This window comes from Pleurodeles waltl, chromosome 4_1, assembly GCF_031143425.1.
Source record: "Pleurodeles waltl isolate 20211129_DDA chromosome 4_1, aPleWal1.hap1.20221129, whole genome shotgun sequence".
In the NCBI taxonomy this organism is placed as follows: Eukaryota; Metazoa; Chordata; class Amphibia; order Caudata; family Salamandridae; genus Pleurodeles; species Pleurodeles waltl.
Window position 1 is genome coordinate 267,427,347 of NC_090442.1, and position 26,432 is coordinate 267,453,778.

Consider the following 26,432-nt stretch of genomic DNA (forward strand, 5'->3'; position numbering starts at 1 on the left):
TTAGCATGAAGACCGTTCTTGGTGCCCCCAACCCTTTTACCACTCCCCTGTCGACGGTTTCTATCTGGATCTCCGGTGACCTGCGCGCCCTTAATCTTGCCTGAAATGGCACCGCGCGCGGCCAGTGGGTGCGGGGCGAAGAGCAGACACCTGCGTCATTCGCTCCTAGGAGATGCTGCCCGGGCGTCTCCTCGGATCCGACGCATGCGCGCGCTCGAAGTGCTTGGTTTTAGCACTAATTGAAGTCTGGTCGTACCGCACGCAGGCTCACACTTTGCCATAGTAACCGTGCCTTCATTAGCAATTTCGTCTGTAGTAAATTGCGCAAGGAGCAACAAAAATAGATTAGTAAACTCGCTCATGGAGCTCACCTCACACCAGAAACTAACGAAAAGCGTAAAAAAGAAACCCAGAAATGGAACTTCGTTTAGGTATCTGAAAGGGTTGAAAAGGCTTTTACCGAGAACACGTTATACCAAGTGCGTGGTCCGATGCATTACCGGTGTAAATATTTACGAACACCTTTAGCGGTTTGCTGATAATTTTGGAACGGAAGATCCTGCCTTTCTGACAGCCGACAAGCGGCGTTTTATATTTTTATAGCCATCAATTCCCCCGAACCAACATGTACAGCGATATCTTTTTCCTGAGGGATTTAACCTAGAATTGCTAAGAGTCTACAACATCCTCAAAAGAAGGTGTCCCCTAATGTAGACGCTCCGTGGCGTGCAACACCGCCCCTCCTTACTGCTTTATAATCCACTCGGAAGGTGGAAGCCGGTTGCAATCTGAAATCGTTGAAGAACAGCACTACAGACGGCATTAAATGCTGACAACATTCCTTCTCGTAGAGGTCTGTTATGACAAGTCGAGTCTTTCTTTTCACTGGGTATTTTTCAACCTTGATGGCAAACAGCTCAGTACAGCGCAGCCTGCCAGTCTGCTTAAGCGAAATCCAACTAGGAAATCAAAGGAACTTTTGTTTTTGATCTTGCCGTTTGCCATTTGTCACTGGCTGGACATTTTCGAGAACATTGAACATCTTAAAATCATGGCGTGTGAGTTATTCTTTATTTAAAAAAATGTACTTTCATAAAAAATGTTTCATTGTGTACTTTTATTTAAAAAATGTGTCATTGGCCTCTCATCTCACGACATAAAGTGCATAACCAGCTGGTATGCATGCGCGCTCTTACAGAGGACGCACACCTATTCCAATATTGGGAAGCAGCTCTCACTTTGCGCCTTGAATTACCCTTCTTAGCGCCAGTGACCTTTGACAATGATGTATCAAGGCAAGTTTCCGTAGATGCATAATGGGTAAACCCGTTTGTTACATCAGGCTCGTTGTCTCATACAGTTGAAAAAAACAAACGAGCATTGGCAAAGTCAAATTATTTCGCCTATACAAGAGCAATTGGATTTGGCAATGTATTTTGCCATGTTGTATACCACTGTGGCTGCTGTACAGTGTGGGTGAAAGTTAGTGGTGTGGAATGCCAGAGTGCAGTGGGGGAGTTGAGTATCGTAGAGTGGATTTGTTGGAGTGTGGTAGAGTGGAGTAAGGGGAGTAGAGTGTCATAGAGTTGAGCAGAGGGCGTTAGAGTTCAGTGGGTCAGTGGCAGAGAGTGCAGTAGAGTAGAGTGGGGTGGAATAGGGTGGAGAGAGTTAGAGTGGATTGAGATAGTGAAGTGAATTTGAATGGAGTAGATTGGGGTGGATTGGAATATGGTAGAGTTGGTGGAATAAGTGGAGTAGATTGGTGTGAGGTGGACTGGATTAGAGTGGGATGCATGGAAATGCGGTGAGGTGGATTCGACTGGGGTGGATTTGAATGGGGAGGACCAGATTCGATTGAGCTGGGTGGTTTGGATTCGAGTGATAAGAGTGGGGAGGGGTGGATTGGATTCACTGGATTGGAGTGAGGTGCATTGGATTTGAGTCGGGTGAATTGGATTGGAGTGGCTTGTATTGTATTGGAATGGAATGGGGTAGACTTAACTGGGATGAGGAGCATTGGATTGGGATAGAGTGGAGTGGATTGGAATAGAGTGTGGTGGACTGGAGTGAGTGGGGTGGATTAGAGTGGGGTGGAGTGGGGTTGATTGGAGTTCATAAATTGAAATCAGGTGGGGTGGATTTTATTGGGGTTTGGTGGGCTGCAGTGGGATGGGTTTGAGTGGGGTGTATTGGAGTGGGGTAGATTGCACTGAGGTGGAGTAGGGTGGGGTGGATGGATTGGAGTGGGTTGGACTGAATTGAAATGGGGTGGGGTGGACTATATGGGGTGGATTGGATTTGAGTGGGATGGATTGGGGTGAGGTATGTTGGGTTGAACTGGCGTGGTGTAGTGTGGATTTTAGTGGGGCAGAGTGGGGTGGAATAAGAGGAGGAGGTGGATTGAAATGGTGTGAGGTGGGCTGGATTGGGGTGGATTCAAATGGGGTGGATTAGATTGGATTGGGCTGGGTGGTTTGGATTGGAGTGATGGGGCTGGGGAGGGGTGGATTAGGCAGGAGTGGGGTAGATTAAATTGGACTGGAGTGGGGTGAATTGTATTGGATTGAGGTGTATTAGATTCACTAGATTCCAGTGTGGTGGGTTGGACTGAAGTGGTGTGGACTTGACTCAAGTGGGGTAGATTGGATTGGAGTGAGGTCGGGTGTATTGGAGTGGGGTGGGTTGGATTGGAGTGCCTTGGACTGGATTGCAGTGGGGTGGATTGGATTGGAGTGGGTGGACTGGATTGGTTGGAGTGGGGTGGATTTAACTGGGATGGGGTGAGGTGGACTGGATTGGGATAGAGTGGGGTGGATATGAGTAGAGTGTGGTGTACTGGAGTGCGTGGGGTGGATTGGAATGGGGGTGGAGTCTGGTGGATTAAAGTGGGATGGATTGCAATTCGGTGAGGTGGATTGGGGTGTGGTAGGCCGCAGTGGGATGGAGTCCGGAGGAGTGGATTGGATTGGGGTGTGGCAGTTTGGATTGAGATGGAGTGGATTGGGGTGGATTGGAGTGGGGTAGACTGCATTGAGGTGAGAGTGATTGGAGTGGGGTGGGGTGGACTGAATTGGGGTGGACTGGAGTGGGATGGATTGCAATGAGGTAGGGTGGATTGGGTGGAGTGGGGTGAATGGATTAGAATGGAGTGGGGTGGACTGAACTGGGATGGGGTGGATTGAAGCAAAGTGGACTAGATTGGTTTGGGGTGGATTAGATTGGATTGGGCAGGGTGGTTTGGATTGAAGTGATAGGGTTGGGGAGGGGTGAATTTAATTCAGCTAAGGCAGATTCAGTTGGAGTGGGGTGGATTCAATTGGGCTGGAGTGAGGTGGATTGCTTTGAAGTGGGGTGGACTGGAATCACTGGATTGGAGTGTGGTGGATTGGAGTGGGGCAAATTGGATTGGAGTGGGTGGGTTGGATTGGAGTGGGGTAAATTAGATTGAAGTGGGGTGGATTGGATTGGAGGTGGGTGGATTGGATTGGTGTCAGGTTGAGTAATTGGAGAGAGGTGGACTGGATTGGAGTGGGGTAGATTAAGGTAATTTGGAGTAGGGTTTATTGGACTAGAGTAGGGTGGATTAATGTGGACTGGATTGGACTGGAGTAGGGTGGATAAAGTGGGTTTTATTGGAGTGAGATGGATTGGGTAGAGGTGCACTTGGTTGGAGAGGGGTGGATTGGAGTGGGTTGGATGGCACGGGAGTGGGGTGGGTTGGATTGGAATCAGGTGCTATGGACTGTAGTGGGGAGGGGTTGATTGGGGTGGGTTGGAGTGGGGTGGATCAGACTGTAGTAAGGGTGATTGTACTCCAGTGAGGTGGATTTTACTGGGATGGACTGGACTGGAGTGGATTGGGTGGGTGGGGTGGATTTTTGGATTTGGGAGGTGCATTGGATTGGAGTGGGGTAGACTGGACTGGGCAGGATTGGGGTGTATTAGATTGGTATGGGGTGAATTGGATTGGTGTGGGGAGGACTGGTTGGTAGTGGGGTGGCTCGTGGTGGATTGGAGTGTGGTGAATTGGGATGAAGTGGGGTGTATTGGATTGGAGGAGGTGAATTAGATTGGATTGGAGCAAACTGGAGTGGGGCAGATTGTTTTGGGTTGGAGTAGCTTGTTTGGGATTGGAAAGAGGTAGGGTAGAGCGGGGGAGTTTGGAGTGGGGCAGATTGGTTTCGATTAAGGTGGGACAGACTAGAGGTAGGCAGATTGGATTGGGGCAGATTGAAATGGATTGGAATTGGGCAAGTTGTTTTGGATTGAAATGGGGCAGATTGGAGTGTGGCAGGCTAATATGCATTGGAGTGGGGCAGATTGGAGTGGGACCGATTGTTTTGGATTAGAGTGGGGCAGATTGTTTTGGATTGGAGTGGGGCGGACTGGAGTGGGGCAGATTATATTAGGGTGGATTGGAGTGGTGGGGATTGGGTTGGAGTGGGATGGATAGGATTGGGGCAAAGTGAGGAGGATTATAGTTGAGTGGAGTGTATTGTTTTGGATTAGAATGTGGCAGATTTGAGTGGGGTGGATTGGAGTGGGACAGATTGTTTTGGACTGGAGTGGGTAGACTGGAGTGTGGTGGACTGGTGTGGGGCAGGTTGTTTTGGATTGGAATGGGGCAGATTGGAATGGGGTGGTTTGGAGTGGAACAGAGTGTTTTGGCTTGGGGTGGGGCAGATTGTTTTGTATTGGAGTGGGGCAGGTTGTTTTGGATTACAGTGGGGCAGATTGGAGTGGGGGGATTTTTTGGGATTGGAGTGCAGCAGATTGCATTGGGGCCAATTGTTTTTGATTTTAGCAGATCAGAGTGTAGGGGATTGTTTTGGATTGGAGTGGGGCAGATTGACGTGGGGTGGATGGGAGTAGGGCACATCATTTTGGATTGGAGTGGGGCATATTGTTTTGCATTGGAGTGGGGCAGAATGTTTTGGATTGGGGTGGGGCAGATTGTTTCGGATTGGAGTGGGGCGGACTGGAGTGGGGCAGATTGCATTAGGGTGGATTTGAGTGGTGGGGATTGGGTTGGTGTGGGGTGGATTGGATGGGAGTGGGATGGATTCAAGTGGTGTGAATTGGGATGGAGTGGGATGGATAGGATTGGGGTAAAGTGAGGAGGATTGGATTTGAGTGGGGTGTATTGTTTTAGATTAGAGTGTGGCAGATTGGAGTGGGTCAGATTGTTTTGGACTGGAGTGTGGTGGATTGGAGTGGGGCAGATTGTTTTGGATTGTAATGTGTCAGATTGGAACGGGGTGGATTAGAGTGGGATAGATTGTTTTGGATTGGAGTTGGGCAGATTAGAGAGGGGCAAATTGTTTTGTATTGGAGTGAGGGAGGTTGTTTTGGATTGCAGTGGGGCAGATTGGAGTGGGGGGGATTTTTGGGGATTGGAGTGCAGCAGATTGTAGTGGGGCCGATTGTTTTGGATTTGAGCAGATCGGAGTGGGGGAGATTGTTTTGGATTGGAGTGGGGCAGATTGAAGTGGAGTAGATGGGAGTAGGGCATATCATTTTGGATTGGAGTGGGGCATATTGTTTTGGATTGAAGTAGGGCAGAATGTTTTGGATTGGAGTAGGGCTGATTGTTTTGCATTGGAGTAGGGCTGATTGTTTTGCATTGGAGTAGAAATGCACTCCAGTTGGAATGAGGCCAATTAGATTGGGGTGGGTTAGGTTGAAAGGATTGGAGTGGGTGGGCTGGAGTGGACTGGATTGGGGTGTGTGGTTTGGATTGGAGTGGGGTGGGGTGGGGTGGATTGGGGTGAGGTGAGGTGGGGACTGGAGTGTACTGCATGATTGTGTGTTAAAGCATCAGTTCAGAAGTGACACATAATAAACAAACAATGTTGTTTTGCAATATTAGTTTTTGTTCAATAAAGGTTTTTATTCTTTTGTAATTTAACAAAACGTAGAAAGAAAAACAGAATTCTGTACACATATTGTTTGTCTTTGGCAAATGTAAAGAGTAAATAAAAGAAATCAAATCCCATATACATACATGATCAAGCCTTTATTATATTAGGTAAAGTAATACAGAGAAGAGAGAAGATAAAAGAGAGCGAGGAACGTAAAGAGAGAGGGAGAAGACATAGAGTAAGATTCAGCATGATATTGCTATTAGTTACAGGTTACTGAATATGATATAAGGGTTGAAGATTAAATAGATAAAGGTGTCTTTTGGAATGAGATATGGGGATTTGTTCATGGTGGTTTGTTGGTAGCAAGGAATTTATCCAAGGAGCCCCATATGTGGTGTGCATGTGCTTTCCACGGAAAACATTGGAGAGCAGTGTTATCCGCGGATTTGAGTTATCCAATTTAACCATGATGTAAAAGCGGTTTTATGTGTGGATTTCCAATTAGTGGTAACTGATTTGATTGCTGCTGTGAGCAGAAGGTCAAGAAGTAGGTGGTCCAGTTCATTTTTGATATTAGGATTTAGGAAGCCCGTGATTAAGTATGAGAAATTGTTTGGTTTAATTTGGAAAAGTTTGGAAATAAATAAAAAGGACTTAATTCCAGAATTTTTTGACCTGTCTGCAATTAAAAAATCAGGTAAGGTAGGTCTCCTTTTTCTTCATGGCAGTTCCAACATGTAGGTGTACCTGCTATGTTCATTGTGTGTAGATGTGAAGGCGTCCAATAAATATTGTGTATTTGGTTTGTGAGAGTATAGGAGTAATTGTATGTAAGTTTATTGATATTCAAATTTGTATCCACTCTGGATCTTTAATTTCAGATTGTGAGTGGCCATTCCAGAGTTCTAGAGTCTTTCTGAATTTTTTGGTAGCTTGTGGTTGGAGAAAATGATAAATTATAGATACCTGGTGCCCAAGTTTGGAGATTTTCCAAAGTAGTGGTAGGACAGAAGGGTCATCGTGGAGAGAGTGAGATTTAGTCAGTGCATCTTTAATTTTAAGAAAATTATAGAATTCCCGTTTCTTGTAAATTCGCAAAGGAAAAAGGGTTGGAGGGTGTGCCTAATTGTTTGGAGTAATAAATACCTTTATTTATCCATGTCTGCCAATGAAGAATCTCACCTTTATACTCAATATTTGGGTTGTACCAAAGAGAGGCAAGATTGGAGGATTTCTGTTCAGATTGCAATTTATTGTCAATTAAGAGTAATGTGCTTTTGCTATTCTTAAAGATATATTTAGAGTATGGTATGTGTTTGTCAGTAGATGTGATAGGTTTGCTGGGTCTAAATTTCCCAAAATTGCTTTCTCCACTTCAAGCCATAGTGGAGTGTAGTGTTCTTGGGGTGAGAGCCAATAGGTTCCTTGTTTAGCAAGAAAGACTGATTGGTAGTTTTTAAAATAAGGTTGAGGCCACTCAGATTCTTGGGTAGTCTTAATTTGTGTAAGGCTATTCTGGGTCTTTTGCCTTGCAATATAAAATGATTGATCATTTTATCCAGTTTATAGTGGAAGTCGTCAGTGCGTGATAGAGGGTGCATACTTATAAGGTAGTTAACCAATGGGGATATCATCATCTTTATCGTTTCGATGCGACCCCACCAGGTGATACATTTTGGTGACCAGTCTTCTAATAAATGTTTAATTTTTTGAAGGGATAGATTTTCATTATGGTTTAGAGTGTCAATTAGATCCGACCCAAACTTGATTCCTAAGTATTTTATGTAGTTCAACTGCCAGATTAGTCCTGAGTCCCCTATTTTACGTTTTAGAACCTAACGGGTTCAGTGATTTCACCTCAGATTTGTCTGTATTTAGTTTGTATCCTGAGATTCGTGAGTAGTGTTCAATTGTGTCCATAAGTGCCTGTATGGATGAGTGAGGGTCATCGGAAAGGATTAAGATGTCATCTGCGTAATGCGCCAGTTTGATTGTTTTCCCATAAAAATCTATTCCTGATATTTGAGGATTACTGTTAAATTCTAAAAGTAGTGGTTCGAGAGCTAGTAGAAAAGGGCAAAAGTGGGCAACCCTGTCTTGTTCCTTTTTCAAGGTTAAATGTTAGGGATACCAGGCCATTTATGGAGATAGATGCTCTGGGGTTACAGTACATGGCCATGATCATTCTTATGAAGTCATCTCTGAGATAAAAAAATCACAGGGTCTGTTCTAAGAATGTCCAAGAGACTTTGTCAAAAGCCTTCTCGTTTTCTACAGCAATGGATGCCGAGGACAATTTCCGGGCTCTTTCTATGACATGGCATAGTAGGCGGGAATTATCAGTGGCCATCCTGTTTTTTAAAAACCCTACTTGGGAGTTACTGATTAGCTTCGGGAGGTAAAGGTTAAGTCATTTGGCTAGAATTTTTGCATAGATTTTACAATCGAGATGTATTAGCGAGATTGGTCTGTAATTCTTTGGTAGTAGTAGATCTTTCCCATCTTTGGGAATGACAACTATGTTTGCTTCAGTGGATGTAGTGTTAATTTTCCTAGCGGAGGCATATGGTTTGTATACTTCTGATAGAGTGGGTTGAAGGGAGTTGGGAATGTTTTGTAAAAGTTGGCCTTGAAACCATCGGGTCCCAGGGCCGTATTATCTTTTAGTGTGTTAATAGCCTCAGTAATCTCAGTTGTAGAGATTGGTTTGGCTAGTACTTCTTTATCTTCTTCAGATAGTTTAGGGATCAGTAATTTATTTAAATACTCTTTACATTGTCCGACTGTAATTTGGTTATCCAAAGAGTATAGCTCCATATAAAATTGTCTAAATGTGTCTATAATTTGTTGGGGTTTGGTGTGGTTGGAGTTCAGCTTTTCTTTGATTGAAGTTATGTTCTTTTGTTTGTGTTTAAGGTATGATGCTTGCATCTTTCCTGATTTGTTGGCCTCCCAGAGTTTAAGGTCTTTAAATTTATTGATCCATAAACCTGCTCATTCGCTGAGTATTCTATTCTATTTATATTTCTTTGTGATAAGTTTGGTGAGGATCTGTTTGTCCAGTGTTTTGGATTCTAAGAGACTAATCTCAATCTTCAATTCCAATAGGGATTTATTTTTGGCCTTTTGATTCTAGTTTTCATTTCTATTAATGTACCTCCTAAGGTTGCTTTAAGAGCGTCTCAAAGAGTTTGTATGTGTACATCCGGGGAGGAGTTATTCGCAAGAAAGTCAGAAATTGACTTTTCAATTCTCTTTATATTCTCTTGGTCGTTTAAAATCTTATTGTTGAAACACCATTTCTTGATACAGGTTCTAGAGTTGGTCCCAGTTAGTAGTGTATTGATGCATGCGTGGTCAGAACTTATTAATGGTGAAATATTTGTTTGGTCAATAAGGTGAGTATGGGAACCAGAGATGAGGATATAGTCTATTTTCATGTATGAATTACGAGGAGGAGAATAAAAGGTATAATCTCTCAAGTCAGGGTGTTGGAGTCTCCATGTATCTTTAAGGTGATATTTAGTGCAAATATCCTTTATGATCTTATGTGATTTAGGCAGGCTATAATTACAAGTGGATTGTCTATCTATTATGGTATCTAGTGGGAGGTTGAACATCTCCAGCTACAATTAGATGATCATTAATAGGTAGCTGGCCTAATTTTCGGGAAATTGTATTCCAGAAATCACAGTCATCAATATTTGGGCCATATATATTGACAACATATAATCATAATCTAGTCTAATCTTTCTTTAGAGTTGTTATGACCCATCTCCCCTCTGCATCAGAGATATAGGATTCAGAAATGAATTGGCTTTTTTGGAGATCGGTGTGATTACACCATTTGTTTGTGGATTGCCGGAGAACATTGTACATCACCAATCCAAATGTTTTTCATTTTGAGAGCTTCTGTCTCTGGAATCCTTGAATCTTGGAGGAGAATAATATCCCCTTTGGTTTTGTACAGATAATTCATTATTTTTCTTTGTTTTATTGGATGATTACTACCCCTAACATTCAAAGATACAATATTGATATTGTCTATCGTATTAGTATTTGTCATAATTGTATGTTATATCATAAAGATGCGTAATAATGCATCAAAAATAGGGGTCATAGAGGGCCTATAATGAAGGTAGCATCACTAGAAAAACAAGAGTTACAATTACTCCTATGTTAGAAGGGTATCTTCGGAGGTATGGGCTATCATTGAAATACATCAGTTGAATATGTTTATCAGTCCTGCTTTCACAATAAAGTAAAATAATCCAGTAGGTGTTATATGTGTAGGGATCAAAATGCGTATTGTCTATAGTCTTGTGAGATGAGGTCCTAGAAATGCTATATTGAATAAAATAATTTAAGTCTAGTGTGAGTATCGCAGTCGTAACTGCCCTAAGATTTCCAGCTAATATGTGTAAAGGAGAGAAAGGAGGAAAAGAAAAGAAGATGAAGAATAAAAAATGTAAAAGTAAAAATAATAACAACACCATCCCCACCCCTATGTCCCACCCCCCAACTTTCCACAAACGCCATGGAGTGGGCGACAAAGAAGAGCGAACATCCCTCAAGGCAACTCAGAGTATACATTGTAATGTGCACATCGTAGGCCGCTATCGTGGTTGATATTCAGAGGCAAGTTCACATATATACATCTATATCTGTGACTTGGAAATCTACCGAAGCTTGGGTACATGGATAACACATGTGATATAAATAATTTAGTATAACATGCAGAAAATGGCAAGGTGAAACTATCACATGTAACCTGTTCAGCAGGATATACAATCCAATTCTAACCAAACTAAACAGAATATGTATGATCGTATACTGTCAGTTAACAAGAATATAACTTTAGTGGACAATTAGTGAATATGAACTATCCTTGACAGGTAATGTGATGAGAAAATCAATAAGGTGGTTCAGTCTCACCTATTGGCTCTCAAAGTATCCCTATCACTGTACCAATTCACCTTTGGTGGGTGTAAAAAGGTAATCAGACAATACAACGAGTAAACCTTAAATTCGATCTTGGGAAAGTATATCCTTATTAGGAGGAATCATTATAGAGAAGGAGGGACCCAGCAGAGTGCTATAGAGCAGTGGTTCCCAACCTTTTAGTTTCTGTGGACCCCCACTTTAACATTAATGGAACCCAGGGACCGGGGAGGAGTTATTCGCAAGAAAGTCAGAAATTGACTTTTCAATTCTCTTTATATTCTCTTGGTCGTTTAAAATCTTATTGTTGAAACACCATTTCTTGATACAGGTTCTAGAGTTGGTCCCAGTTAGTAGTGTATTGATGCATGCGTGGTCAGAACTTATTAATGGTGAAATATTTGTTTGGTCAATAAGGTGAGTATGGGAACCAGAGATGAGGATATAGTCTATTTTCATGTATGAATTACGAGGAGGAGAATAAAAGGTATAATCTCTCAAGTCAGGGTGTTGGAGTCTCCATGTATCTTTAAGGTGATATTTAGTGCAAATATCCTTTATGATCTTATGTGATTTAGGCAGGCTATAATTACAAGTGGATTGTCTATCTATTGTGGTATCTAGTGGGAGGTTGAACATCTCCAGCTACAATTAGATGATCATTAATAGGTAGCTGGCCTAATTTTCGGGAAATTGTATTCCAGAAATCACAGTCATCAATATTTGGGCCATATATATTGACAACATATAATCATAATCTAGTCTAATCTTTCTTTAGAGTTGTTATGACCCATCTCCCCTCTGCATCAGAGATATAGGATTCAGAAATGAATTGGCTTTTTTGGAGATCGGTGTGATTACACCATTTTTTTGTGGATTGCCGGAGAACATTGTACATCACTAATCCAAATGTTTTTCATTTTGAGAGCTTCTGTCTCTGGAATCCTTGAATCTTGGAGGAGAATAATATCCCCTTTGGTTTTGTACAGATAATTCATTATTTTTCTTTGTTTTATTGGATAATTACTACCCCTAACATTCAAAGATACAATATTGATATTGTCTATCGTATTAGTATTTGTCATAATTGTATGTTATATCATAAAGATGCGTAATAATGCATCAAAAATAAGGGTCATAGAGGGCCTATAATGAAGGTAGCATCACTAGAAAAAACAAGAGTTACAATTACTCCTATGTTAGAAGGGTATCTTCGGAGGTATGGGCTATCATGTGTGGCAGGAATCTTTCTGACATTGCAATCTTGTAATTGCCAAACATCTGCTGATCTTGGAGTGGCAGAAATGATAAAAAATTGCTCCACATCGCCGGGAGAGACGGAGTCAAGCACCCATGTGCTTCTCCGTCCAAGCCACGCCCCCCGTTTTGCAACATTGTTTGTCCTGCTGGGCACGTTTTTGCTGGTCACATACCTTCAGTTTGCAGGGCATTAGAAGTTAAAAAGAACAAAACAGTACTTCCATCAAGTTGGGAGCAGTGGACGGCCACTGATCACGTTGAAACAATCAGTGCTTAGTCCCTGCTCCACACCAATGACTGGAAATTATGCTTGGCTTAGAGTGATGGATTACAAGTCTGCAAAGAAGAGTGCCACACAAGCTAACAAATGGTAAGTGACAGGCAGGCTTCAAGCCCTTTACTGTACACAACAGTCTTGCAAGTGAGGTGCACACGCTAGTGCATGCACTCGCAGGCTAGAACCTAAAAATGGCACTCTTTTTCAAGCAGCTAGTTATTTTTTCAGTCTGAAGCTATGATCACTAACACCCAAAACCAACAACATGCTAATTTATACCCAAAGGGATGCTTCTGACAAATATACCCTTCCACAAATCTCCATGTGAGGACTACTACAGTATTAAAATTCATATAGTGCATTTACGAGCTACAGATACAATGCCCCCATGAAAAGTGGGAGAATTAAAGAGAACTCATCAAGGTAAGAGCATTGTGGTAAGCACATAGCTGCCTCTGCTCTTCTGAGCTAATAGGCGTATGTATGTATCTAACTTATACAGCACAACCCTAGTTACTAAGTGACAGAGGCCCTCAATCAACGGTGGCTTTACAGTGATAAGTACACAAGAAAGGGAAGGAAAGCAGAGCTATAGTCTCAAACATATTGGTAAAACGAAGGGTGTTGGGAAGATTTGGACAGCTAGAAGCGAAGGGAGCTGCAGGTGGGATAATAGAGGTGCTTGAACCTAGAAAATATGTGTTATGTTTGTTTTTTGAGCTAATATCACTAGTATAGTCTCCTTTGATACACAATCAAATTAATACCAGAAGAAGTTTACACATAAGATCTGCTTTGCAGCATTGATATTAGAGTAAATGTAAGACTGCTTGCTGATGGTTAAGCACTTTTGAAGGAAAAAATTGTACTAAACAGAAGGTGGTCAGGCAGTAAAAAGGAAGATGGTGGAGTTAGAAAGGCTGTAGTGGACCAGGGATGGTGGTACTAGCATACAAAGATGTTGATGGCGGTGAATGCTAAAATGGGGGGCAATGCTGTGGCTATGGGTAGAAAACCTGTTTAAAAATGTTAAGAGGTAGTAATGTAATGTTTGGAAAAAATCGATGAACGTGGCAGGAATAGGGGGTGTTAGACCCGACATCCTTAGTGTGATATTCCTGCAGGCTTTTTGCCTTAACTCCCTATTTTGGTGCACTTTTTTTTGTAGGCATTAGGCCTCTGTGCACTTTACTCCTGTTAACCAGTTTTAAAGTACTTGTGCTCTCTCCCGTAAACATTGTAAAATTGCCCTACATGTAATTGACACATTTATTTTACTTATAAGTCCCTAGTAAATGGTACTGCAAGTACCCAGGGCCTTTAAATTAAAAGCAATTAGTGAGCTGCAGCACTCATTGTGCCACCCAGTAACGTAGCCCTGTAAAACATGTCTCAGGCTTGCGTCTGCAGCCAATATACAGTTTTAAAAGTCACCTCGCCTGGCAAAATAAACCTATTGTCAGTCCTAAATCTTCCCTTTTAACACTTGGAAGTCACCTCTCAGGTAGGCCCTAAAGGCACATAGGGCAGGGTACATTCTATTTAAAAAGTAGGAAATGTCTACTTACATTTTACATGTCCTAGCAGTGAAAAACTCCTAAAGTTGTTTCCCGCTGGTGTAAGGCTATCTCTCCCTTAGACTAAAACTGGATTACCTTGTTACACCTCAGAAGTGATAACTTCAGATTGGGAACACATACAGAAATATCCCCTCCACTCATTTGAATTGTAATTTGAAATCATCTTTGTCTGTAAAGTTGGAATTCAACTTACTATTCTGAAAATGTCACTTTTAGAAAGTTTACTTTTTTCAGCCTAAACCAACTGTGCCTTTCTGGCAGTGTCCAGGGTCACATGAATGGGAATGGCTCTCTTGAGGTGTGTTGTGTATTCCTTCTGGGCATGAGAACAAAATAGGCCTGGGTGTGAAAGGAGGAGGTCTTCCTGACAAGATGGCAAGGGGAGGAGTTGTGCCCTTCTCTGATTACACTTCAAAAGACCTTGTCTCCAACACCAAAAAGGAACCTGACCTCATGCCTGCCTTTGTAACTCTTGACAGTTTAGAGCCATCCCCAGAGGAAGGACAATAACTGACCAGAACAAGTTTGGGAGTAGTCCAGGGATTTTCCCCACACAAAGGACCTCTCATCAGAACACTATTGGACCTGTGAAAGATGCAGAAGAAGGACTGACCTGTTGTCTGAAAAGGGGAGATTGGACCTGCATGCCTTGGACCCAAGCTTTCCAGAAGTGACTCCAAGGGTCAGTTGACAGACCTCCTATTTGAGCTACACAGACAAAACAAGCTTTTAGAGGCCACCCTGCAACTGCCCGGCAACACCTGAACCTATTTGAGTGCTGCTGCTGGACTCTGCTAGAGTGAGTCATGATCCCCAAGAGGTACCTCCACCCAGGACCTGGATTCTTGGCTGACATCAGAGTGTACTCCTCCTGGGCTCCCAATGAAAATCCAGACGTTGTGGGCTCTTCGCAAGAGCAAACAGTTCCCCCTGGTGAACAATGACTATGTATAATACTTCCAGCAATGACCTTCTCTTTGCCCCACAACCTGTACCCTCCGCAATACCCAACCTGCTCCTTGTACACACAAGAACCACCTAGCAGTCCCCACAAACTTAAAATTCCATCTGCAGCTCCTCATTTGACTTCAAACTCTTCGCCAGGGCAAATATGGTACCTTTATCTGACCCACACTCCATCGCAGTCAGCCTGATCGTGTGACTTTGAATTGGTCCAGTGTGACCAGATATGCACGAGTGGTGCTTTATGCTTTTTGATGCTATTTTTACTTAAAGTTTTAAAAACCCATACATCACCCTGGTTCTACTGATTGGATTTTTGTTGTTTTGGTGTCATTTTGTTTATTAAATTGTACTCTAATTTTCTTAATTGGTTTGAGATTTTTCTTGTTTTTTTTATTTTATTACTGCTTGAGTACTGCATAAATATTTTAGATATTCCCTCTTAGTTAAGCCTGACTGATTTTGTGCCAAGGTGCCAGCCTAGGTTTACTTGGTGACTTTTGTGGTTAGTCGTCACAAGTATTGCATTTATTATTTGAAGGGAGCTTCCGCCCGTCTCAACCAATAACTGGGGTGGGTGGGATTTTTTGTTCTGCTGGCAGAATTGGAGAAAGTTAGTAATCCCATGTTACTCTTGTAACATAGAAATACTAATATATTCCACCACTCTGCTGGCAAAATTAACATGCATATGTCCTGTGACATATATGTGTTCCATTTACTGTTGATGTCAAAGAAGCTCCAAAATACCACCAATCCGCCAGAGTGAATTCCTCCTTCAGCATTTGTGTTCCGGTTAGTGTGGCACCTGACAACCAGACCACGCTGTAAACGTTCCCGCCCAGCTCAGAGCAGTGCACGGTTACAGGACAAAAACCTGTGAGCAATCAGGTGCAGGTTAGCAAAACCTTAGAGCACCAGCGCACACCAGAAAGAATAGCAGGGCAACTTTTGTTCACCCACAACATGGAGACACAGGATGTGACTGGTGTGTGGGCGTGCCCTGCCTGCTGCACTTCATGCACACAGTTGTGGGTGAGCGATAACAGGCAACCATGAGCTTCATCAACATCAGCAGCAGATGCCATTGCATAGAGATAGTGGGACCTGATAATCACCAGGTACAGCGTGGACGTTACCGGGGAAGGTTGTGTGGATGGGTACAGAAGAGCAGCCGTTTGAGACAATGCAGAGAGGCACTGTACTCAAGCCGCAGAATGTACACCGACACACACATAAGGCAGTTTTTGTCCACAGCTGACACACACCTCGGTTTGTCAGATGGTACAATGTTTAACAGTTGTGGCACTTCATGTAATCTGTAAATTGTGGCAGATGTTGTCTTAATTTTCGTCAAGAGAATGTGCTCCCCGGGTGGCAATTGTTTATAAAAGGAAAGCTTCGTGCTGAATTAATAGATGTTTTGCATCAAGCACTCATGCCCCTTACTTCAAAGTTTCACGATCTACCACATGCAAATGACTCCCTTCCTGTACTGGAAGGCGTCTCCTACTGCATCACTGGAAGCTGTGTAGTTCTAACACATGAAGAGCTCGAAGGTTATGGCAAACATGCCCAAGATGAAGACCAAAAAAAAGTCCTGAATACACAAGGATGTAAAGACACAAGTTATGTATATGAGTGCACTAAATTAGTATTTATGCTAGCAACAACTGGAATGCCTATGTATGTAGCAGTGAAGTCGATACACACTGGTAAAGCACCAAAGTTACCTATTTCCATGCATGAGCAGGAAGATCCAGGCTTCTTTTTGCATGCTAGGATTTGTAGTCTTGTGGTGAGCTACTCATGCTTGCAGCTGGGAAATGTAAGCGCTTTGTGTCATTAGACTTTTTACACAAGATTTACTTTGTATATGGAGAATTTTGAGTCCAGCCTCAGAAAAAGTGGTGGGCAGAACTCTGTGAAATTTTGTGTAAGTCCTCTGAATTTCAAAGAGTAAAACTCTGCTAGTTCCACCTACCCCTGCTAATACTCAAATTGTTTACAGGGTACGCCTCAGCACTGATGAGATGAAGAAAAGTATTGGTGGAGATTGTGACTAAGGGGGGTGCTCTAAGACAGTAAGAAAGATTACTATGTTGCAGTAAATACACTCTGGCCCTCATTACGACTTTGGCGGTCCTTTTGCAGGACCGCCAAAGCCACTGCAGGCAACAGACTGCCAGTGCTGGCGGTCTGCTGCCCCCCATATTAGGAGTCCTTGAAGGAATTCCACCTATTTCTGGCCGGAAGTCCGACTCCAAAGAGGTGGGGTATTACCAGTACCACCACGGCAGCAGGACTCTTCCTGCCGTATTACAAGCTGTAATACGGAGTGGCGAAGTCCTGCTGGTGTGGTGGTGCTGCAAGACCACCAGGAACCATCCTCTCCTGGATGTCCTCCTCAACAGGGAAGGTAAGTGGCCATCCGAAGGGGGAGGGTGTCTTTGTGTGTGGGTGCGTGTCTGCAGAGGGGGGTGGTGAATTTGTGTGTGTATGTGAGAGAATGTGAATTTGTGTGTGTGTGTATGTGCGCATGTATGGGGTGTCTGTGTGGATGAATGCGAGTGAGTGGGGGTGTCTGAGTGCATGTTTGCAAGTGAGTGGGTGTGTCTGTGTCCATGTTTGCGAGTGAGTGGGGGTGTCTGTGTGGATGTATGCATATGTTGAGGAGTGTGTATGTGAATGCATATGTGTGTGAAGGGGTGGGGGTGTTTGTGAGTGTGTGGACGGGTGGGTGGTGATGTGTGCATGTGTAGGGACATGTGTGCATGTGTGTGCCGGTGACAGGAATGGAGATGCCTGTTGCCGGGTGCGTGACCACCACGGTTCCCGTGGCTGGTGACTGCCATGGAAAGCCTGGCAGTTTTCAACCTTGTAATCTGACCGGCAGGCTGAGGCCTGCCTCTGGGTTGGAAGTGCACACTGCCGGCTGCAGCAGTGCGACCGCACCGGTGGGCCAGGCAGCGTTCTGGAGGCTTGGCGTCTGCCAAGCCCCACAACTCGTGATGTGGCGGCCCTTACTGCCAGGTCTGTGGCGGTCCTTGGGTGGCATTCTCATAACCACCAGCCTCGTAATGAGGGCCTATGTGTGGTATAATGGAATAACAATTGTGGCAACATGTTGGGGTCACAATTTGTAAGGGTGTGCAATTGTATGGAATTTCATCTCTTTTCTGAGTTTTACTATGGACATCTGATGTTTTAATCTCTGCAATAGCCTGCTAAACATGACCAACCACGTGGTCTGTTTAAAAGGATTGTTGTTTTCTTCTCAAATTGCCATTACTTCTTTGCTGCAGATCAGCTATTGCCTTTTCTTCCAGGCAATCTTAATTTAGGTTTCGTCAAAAGCCTTTTCACTAGTATTTTATCATTCATGTATAAGTTTTGTCACCAGTAGACCTCCCTCATATAGATGACTGGTTAATTGGTAACTGCCCCTTCAGGGTGACTATGCTTATCCTGTTTAGTGTGGCCTTTCCCCCGTGCAACTCCGAGGCTAGAAAAAGGTAGCAAGCAGCTCTTTACAAAATCACCAACTAAATAAACACCTGTCACTTTGGTAAGCAAGCTGACTCTATGCATCACCCCTGACCGTAGCACAGAGTACAGGTTCAGAGAATAGGCCCACATACTTATCATATCATGTGGTTTTAGATGGCTTGTTTCACCAGTAGACTCTGCTGCAAACATATTCATACTGAACAAAATGTGATTAAATCTATAAACGTTTAGAGTAAAGTTCCCTCAAAACCAATCTTGTAGCATATAGAAAATCTGGATTAAAATAACCAGTGGGCAAGTTAAATTCGTATTCCCTATTACACATACAGCCATTTTGGAAAGTAAACTACCTGCTGGGTCTGATGCCTCAATGGACTAAAGAGGCCACTCCAGGGATCTGTGTTTGATCTCTGTGACACGGGTTCAAATGCCAGCAGTCCAATCATTCTTTAGAGCTTGATAAAAATGAGTACCTTAGGATAACAATGAGCCTGTGCTCAGCGGAAGTGTACTACAAAATGAGCTGTTATCACAGCTCATTCACATCTTTTGAAGCTGGCACTGCCATCTGAACTTCAAAAAGCTGACCAAACAGTGACCAGAATGGGAGAGAGGGTGTTTCTTGGGCAGATAACTAGGACATGTGTTTGAATCGGTGTCTGCTGCTACTTTCCGCCTTAAAAACGAGTCAATACCGAACAGTAGAACGAGGCACGACACGAGGCCCCCATCAAGTAAGGCTCAGGGGAGGAGCTTTTCCCCCACAAGTGCAATGACCTGTATTGAGAAGACCAGGAACGTAGCTGCTGCCGCCAATAAAATTTCACACAGCAGAGGTAGGTAATTATCATTTTGCTTTTAAGTGCATTGAACTCTTGTCTTGTTTTGAGGCTGTGACACGTGTCAATAGGAAAGAACGTCTTAGTATGTGATTAAGATTGAATATGACTTTGCCATTAATTAATATCTGGCTTAGCCTTTAATAGACCCTCTTGGACTAATCACAGGAGATAAACTGCCTAGATCTGAAGAAGAAATGAATATGCCTCTTTATTTGCTGCAGCACCTGAGCACTGGAGTTGTATTCGTCTCTTACTTGAACTTCTGCTTCCAGGCATCTGCTCCAAAACTAATACTGCCAGTTTCCTTCCTTGAGATGAACATGCACATTGTGGCCAATCTTAAAAAACAGACTGGCCTGCTGGGCTCCAGTTCTTTCTTCAGGAGACTCCAATTCTGAGGAATTGAGAAGAGCCAGCCTACTTGTGGTTGTTGCTCTGGAAGGACCTTTCCTGTGGGGCCCAGAGTGCTGTGGGGTCTGATAAGGGTCGGTGCGAAGAGAGAGCTTCTCAGACCCTGCTAAAGGGGGTCTGAGGTCTGTAGAACTTGAAAACAAAACGTGCTGGGAATGTCTGCATCTCCCCCCCGCCCCCCCCTCCCCACACACACAAACGGCAGCGAGCAGGCGCGTCACACAGTGTTTGGGATGCTCTCCAAGCTGATTTCCACCTGTCGAGCTAGCACAATGCCACAGCCGCAATATTTATTTGCGCCCGTCAATACTGCCGCACAGGTACTGCACGTGGCAGCATTGGCGGGTATCCTTAAAAGGTGTGCGTAATGAAAACGTTGGTGGCAGACTGTAAATACTGAGGGAGTGGTTAGGTCGAATATACGTAGAGAAAAATAAAGGGGGGTTGGGCCGCTGTAAATAGTAATTTAAGATTATTTAGGGGACTATGCAGAAAATTGCGCTGAACCTGTTCTTGGATTAGACGTGTATGTTGGACGTGATAGGGGCGTGATGATTTGAGACAGAAGCGGGCGGTGCTGTCGGTGATGTGACGTTGAACAACTCCTTGTGCGGGCGGACGGGCTGTAGGAAGCGTCGTTTAGGTGTTTGTATGTGGGCTGAAGGAAAGGCTATGAGAGAGGTCTCTTTTCCTATATAAAGGAAGATGTGGGTGGGGCTGAGGGATAAAAAAAATAGGCCAACCCAAAACATAAAACAGTAGCAAGGCATTTCCGAGTGCCGGGGAAAGACAAAACAGGAGTCAGGGTGCGTTCAAAAGGATGAGGGAAAGCCTTTTGGAAGTTCTGGGTGGTAAAGCCTTGTCTGTGAGACAAGTGAGACGCGTTGTGGTTCTGTGAGGAGAAGATGGGGCAGCACATGTCCTGCGGTGGTGAGTGGGAGGACTGCCCAGCGGAAGCAGGGAGCATGAGTCGTCTCTGCTGTGAGAAGAAAGTGTAGGAACTCGGCAAGGGAAGAGATTTCGGCGAGGAACCGGTGCAGGAGTTGCTAAAAGCCTATCACTGCAGAGGAGGGGAGGTGGCACGGGGAGCGACTCTCTGGCGCCGAGGCTGGCACCCGGGCGGACCTTCTCACCACGCGCATATTTGCGCCAAGTTTGGGAAAGAAGCAGCGGGCGCCGGAACTCCTTACTCGTGGAAGGTGGGGAGGAGGAGCGGGCGAGCAGACGCCCCTCCTGTGGGAACCGAGCGGGGCTAGGCACACTGTGTCTGGTCCGTGCGCTGGTCCCTCTGGGCGTGAGCAGCAGCCTCTCGCATCATCTATCTCCGGCGCTCACTCTCCGTGCCGCGAGTGCCCGGCAGAGGAGGGTCGAGGGCGGCTCCTCTGGGTCATCCCAGATGAATTATTCATGGCTGTAGCGGGAGGGGGGACCACGAACTTTACTAGCTCACTCTGAAAGACCCTCCAGTTTCAATGTGCTATGCGAAGCACACCTGTCAGTGCGTGGAAAGAGCCGCACCTGAGTGGGGAGACAGTTCTGTCGCTTGTGAGCGAGGAGAGATCTGACGCTCCTGTTGTGGTGGAGACACTTGACTTCGGAGAGAGATCCGCCCCTCATCACTGAAGCGGAGGCACCTGCAGCAGTGGAGAAGGAGAGAGCCGACACGAGCTGCGGGGAGACCTCGCCCTCTTGATGTGGGGGGCACCTGCCTGGGTTGGGGAGCTGGAATCTTATCAAGCACAGCGTGTCAGACCTGACCCTTCAACCGTAATGTGACTTTAGTTCTCTCGGCTAAAGACATTCGCACTATTGTGGGAAACCCCGACTCTCAAGCCGCGGAGTGACCCGACATTTCTAGTGCGGGGGCGTCGTCTTTGCGCGTGAAGACGGCATTCTGCGGTGGCGGGAACAGAGCCCGCTCGTTGGGTGTGGAGTGACAGGTATTTGTTGGTAAAGTGGGACGCGACTCGCGGTGGGGTGGAGAGGCTCTCTACCTTTTTGTGTCAGCAATCTTATTCGTACGTTGGAAGGATCACACTCCTGAGGTGTGAGGGACACAGACGCAGTCTGGGAGGAGCGCCTCCTCCAATGTGGAGTGGCACACGGCTATGGTGGTGCGCTGGGCCCGGCTCACTTACTGTGTTGGGGCATTACTTTTTGGGAAATAATCTTGCCGTGGATTCTACTTCTTTGATGCGGAGAGGCCCGCCCCCTTCGCCCCGTGGACTGATTTGACTCGTGTGGCGGGGAGTTGGTGCTGTGGGCGATGTTTTCACTGAGCGAGCTGGAGCCCTGGAAGAGGAATCACCCGGTCCATAGTCTCAGGTGAGCAGCGTGTTTCTGACTGCACTCCGCGGCGAGTACACTGCACACACATTCACACATCATCTCACAAGCGCTACATTTCAAGGACACACCTTCGCGCCGCTTACTGTCTTGTATTTAGTGCGATTCCAATGCGTCTCCTCCGCAAACGGACGTTAGAAACACGGGAACTTCTAAATCGGTGCTTTTAGAGAATAAACTTGGCCTGCAAAAGGATATATCACGTTGCAGGCCATAGCCACCACATAACTTCTTAAAGCTGGACACAGGTGGCGGGGAGAGTAATGCGTGGGTGGGCAGATTTAGAAAACCCCCAAAACTGGGCATCCCAGATACATCAACGCAGGCCTGCAATTTTGTAACCACCGAGGAGCACAGAATGACTCGCATTACGGTGAGAGTTGCCGACTTTGGAACTGGTGAATCGTGTTCCAGTCTCTGCGTCGGCTCAACATCCTGATATTCTGAGCAAATCTCTTACTGTCTTAAAAAATGCGACCTTTGAAACTGCTGCTCATGTAAAGTGCTCAAATACCTTCGGGCCCAGTTGGCGCTATATAAAACTGCAAACAAAAATAATCAGAAAACGCAGACATTAAGGTTAATAAAATGACGTGTACACACACCTTTTCTGAATTATATTGTTAAGTGATAACTACTGCTAACCAGGCTTGTACCCAATTTACTGAAATTTCCAGGAACAGGTGGTGAAACCCCCAGGGTGCTCGGTCACCCTGTGCTACGCAGGCAGCAAATGTGAGGGAAACTGTTCCTCCCTGAGGAGCCATCTGCCACCCTGCCTCATGTGGAGAATGGTACGGCAAACACTGGAGAGTGAGCCACAGACTGCAAACACTACGACATGATTCGAGGCACTAGCTGTACACAGGAGAGTGCACCGCCGTAGCTGTGACCCTAAGCGAGCCAATGATGCACTGACCGGACAGGCGGGAAGTAAATCGCGGAGGCAGTGATTGTACCCACAGGAAAGAGAACCACTGACCACCCACACATGCACACTGGGAAGATACTCACTAACTACCCACACTTGGAAGTGAACTACTTGCCACGCACAACTGAAAATGAAAAAAATAGGCACGCACTTTGGGAAATGAAGCATAGGCTTGATGTAGTGGATGGATACACAATGCCGCCAATCACAAACTGTGAAGTTCTCTTTTCCTCTCTAAGAGTGTTTATTGCCTTATCAAGGGCTTGATAACCTAAATTGATCGTCTAAAACGTAGCGTACTCATTGTTCAAGCTAGTGGTTCTCTTTAAAGTGGTTGAGTTTGAAATGGGCATTGTCGAAATACCATTCGAAGAACTTGTTGGCAACATTTGTCTTCTTTACACTTTATGAAATTAACTATGCTATTTTTGTCTTGACGAAGCAGAAGGTTCTGTGAAACATGCACGTTTTATCACACTTACTAATCTTCTATTAAAGGCAAAATAGAGCAGTGAACAAGTGGGTCATGATTCCACTTGGTGAGGATGTTTGTTCCTAGTGGACTGTACCAAAATGTACAGTGGGCTTAGAGTCCACCTGTTGCTTCCATTGCTTGGACTTATTGTCACTCCCTTCTTACTATGCACGTGCCTACTGCATGACAAGGGTGCCAGTCGCTTCATGACCAGGTGCCAGTCGCTTCCACGCATCACGTCATGGCCATTTTTTGATCACTGATGCACAGCATCAGCAAACAAAAAAAAACACAAAAAAACACGTTTCACAGATGCTGCACAGCATTGCCAAAAAGTTTTGGAAAATCCAGTGCTTAATTTGTAAAAGAATACGTGCTGGGGCGGAAAGTTTTGCTCAGAAGCTCTCGGCTGGTGCTGCTGAATGTCCGTGTAGCAGGCATTGCCTTTCAGTGGCCCCCTCGGAGGGCTTTCTGTACAGTTCCGTATCTCAACCTCTCCCTGCCCACCTCTACCTCTGACTCTATCCCTATTTGCCCAGTGTTATCTTAATGATTTTGTGGGTAGTGGTGGGGGTAAAATACATATTTAAAGTGTTTTTGTGCAGTCCGAATGATAACTGTGTTAGGCATCATGCGATCTTACACTAGCAACACATTTGCAATACTATTCAAAGTTGTTTCCAATAGGGGCCCTGAAAAATATGTCTTGTCCAGGGCCCCCAGGATTTTTAAGATGACGCTGCTTTTCTATTTGCAACTGTATTCCGGACTGTGTCCTTATATATGTATCTAATGAAGCAATATTCGTAAAGCTTGCTCCCAGCTGCTCCTCAATACTACCAAGTTAGTGACACTGCACATAGAGAAGGCAACTGTTACACTACTGACTGCACACACAGGTAAGGGAACCATTAAAGCACTGGATGCACATGCATTCAGGAAGTGAACGACTAACCAAACTAATTGCACTTACATGAAAATGCACCACCGTCCACACACACACACACTGGGAAGTGGCACACCGAGACACTGCCTAAAACAAAGGGAAGCGAGCCATTGTAACACACACTTGGAAGTCTCATACTGAGGAAATTACTGTACACTCAGGAAAGTGAACAACTGGGGTGCTTGATATACACATGTGGAGGTGAATGACAAACAGCACATAGGAAAGTGAAACGCGATTGCACACACTAGGATGTGACTCACTAACATGTAGGCACGGGGAACTGAACCGGCGAGGTAGTAACTTCACAAACGGTGTGCATCAGAGGCAATGACTGCACACACTAGGAAGTGAACCGCTGATACACTAACTACTCACTGGGATGTTGATCACCGGAACACGGGCTTCATACACGTGGACATGAACCACTGACCAACAACACAGGGATTTCAGTCACAGACTAACGCCCATAAGAGAACCTCACGGGCTCAGCTGTGGCAGAGGTGACCTCTTTGTAAGGTGAACCTATAGCTGTAGTCATATTAAAAAGAACCTCTGCCTCGTCAGCCTGCAAAGTACACTTCTATGGAACATATTGAAATGGAATCACTGGTACACATACACGGAAGTCATCCTTGGCTATATTCATGCATGTATTCATAGATGGGAAAAAGATCATTCGTCTGCACACATGGAGAAGGCAATCTAAGCTGCACATACAAACAGTGACCTTCCACTGCACCCGAGACAGGCACCCTTAGCTTCACCCATAGAAACGTACCCTCTACTGTACACATGAAGATGAAACCTTTGCATGCCTATATGAAGACAAGATCCTACGCTGTGAAGGAGAAACACACCTGTACACATACAGAATGGAACCTCTACTGCACACATGAAGGGAACCTCTGATTGCAAAAAATCCAAAAGTAACCATCTACTTGCACAAACTCGGTACAGATTCTTGTTAAAGCAACTGCAATCAAAAATATCCAATGGGACCTCTGCTCACACGCATGATAAAGGGAGCTTCAGCGTGCACAAACGTTAATGGAAACCTCTGTATCAAGAAATTGTATAAGGATCCGCTGCTTGCAGAGAGGAACCAACATTAGCAAAGCCAATAGTTCGATCATTTATATTATGAAGTGTATTTGGGGCTGCCCTAGCAATGACTTTGGGCCAATTGAGTCTCCTTTAAAACCCGCATCAGGGTCAAGAAGAGCCTGGCTGGATATACAAAGATAAAGGAAGTGATGTGTGTATATATCTATCATGTGGACCTTCCCATAATAGAGGGGAGTGCTCTACACAGTTCAAGACAAACTTTACGTCAATGGGAATAGGAAAATAAGCTGGGCTGTGGATGTTTATTGCATTGTGGCATAGTGCTCTTTAAAGAGGCGAGCCTTCAACTCTTTCCTACATTGGAGCAGAGTTGGGGTGGCCCTGGTGGATACAGGGATGTTGCTACAGATCCTAAGTGCATAGCTGTAAAAGGCCTGCTGTCTTGATTTTCTTGTTTTTACACTTCTTAGTCTGCAGTTTGATGGTAGCCTTGCTGCAGGTGTGTCAAGGACTACCAGAGATCATGAACGTGTCTGCAAGATAAGCAGGGGTGCTTCTTGTGATGGCTTTGTAAATGATGTAGCTGGTTTTGAAGTTAGTGCAGGCCAGCAAAGGGAGACAATGAAGTTCATCAAGATAGGAGTGATGTGATCATATTTCTTCAGGCACTTGACCAACGTGCTGCGACCTCTAGGATGCCCTGAAGGGGCGCCACTGTGGAGTTTTGGAGGCCATAAAGTAGGGCATTAAAACCATTAAGATGAGTGTACAAGGGCTTGAGCAGAAGTTCTGAAGTCATCTTTTAAAAGAAACAGTTTGACATTCTTTAGAAGAGAGAACTGGTGCCAGGCCATTTTTGTACACAATGTTTTTCTTGAGAGTGAGGTTGGTGTCCAGTTTGAATCAAAGTAACTTGGCATTCAGTGGGAGCTGGGGGTTCAAAAGATTCAAGGTTCATGTCAGTGAGCCAGTTTGTATGGTATCTTGTCTGTTGTTCTTGGCACATAGCAAGAATTGT

The 26,432-nt window shown here is 44.7% G+C and overlaps 1 protein-coding gene across 4 annotated transcripts in view; it reads left to right on the forward strand.

Annotated features, from left to right (window-relative positions):
- Positions 1–257: 257 nt before the first annotated feature.
- The window catches only part of SHISAL1 (shisa like 1), a 644,593-nt gene continuing 618,418 nt past the window's right edge, over positions 258–26,432 (forward strand). For 2 of the 4 annotated variants that reach the window (XM_069228279.1, XM_069228282.1), the window contains exon 1: positions 20,413–21,973. The gene's annotated coding sequence lies outside the window, so the exon portion shown is untranslated. Of the gene's footprint in view, positions 1,059–20,294; positions 21,974–26,432 lie in introns of those variants that run through there. The other 2 variants (XM_069228280.1, XM_069228281.1) reach the window with 2 other exon arrangements.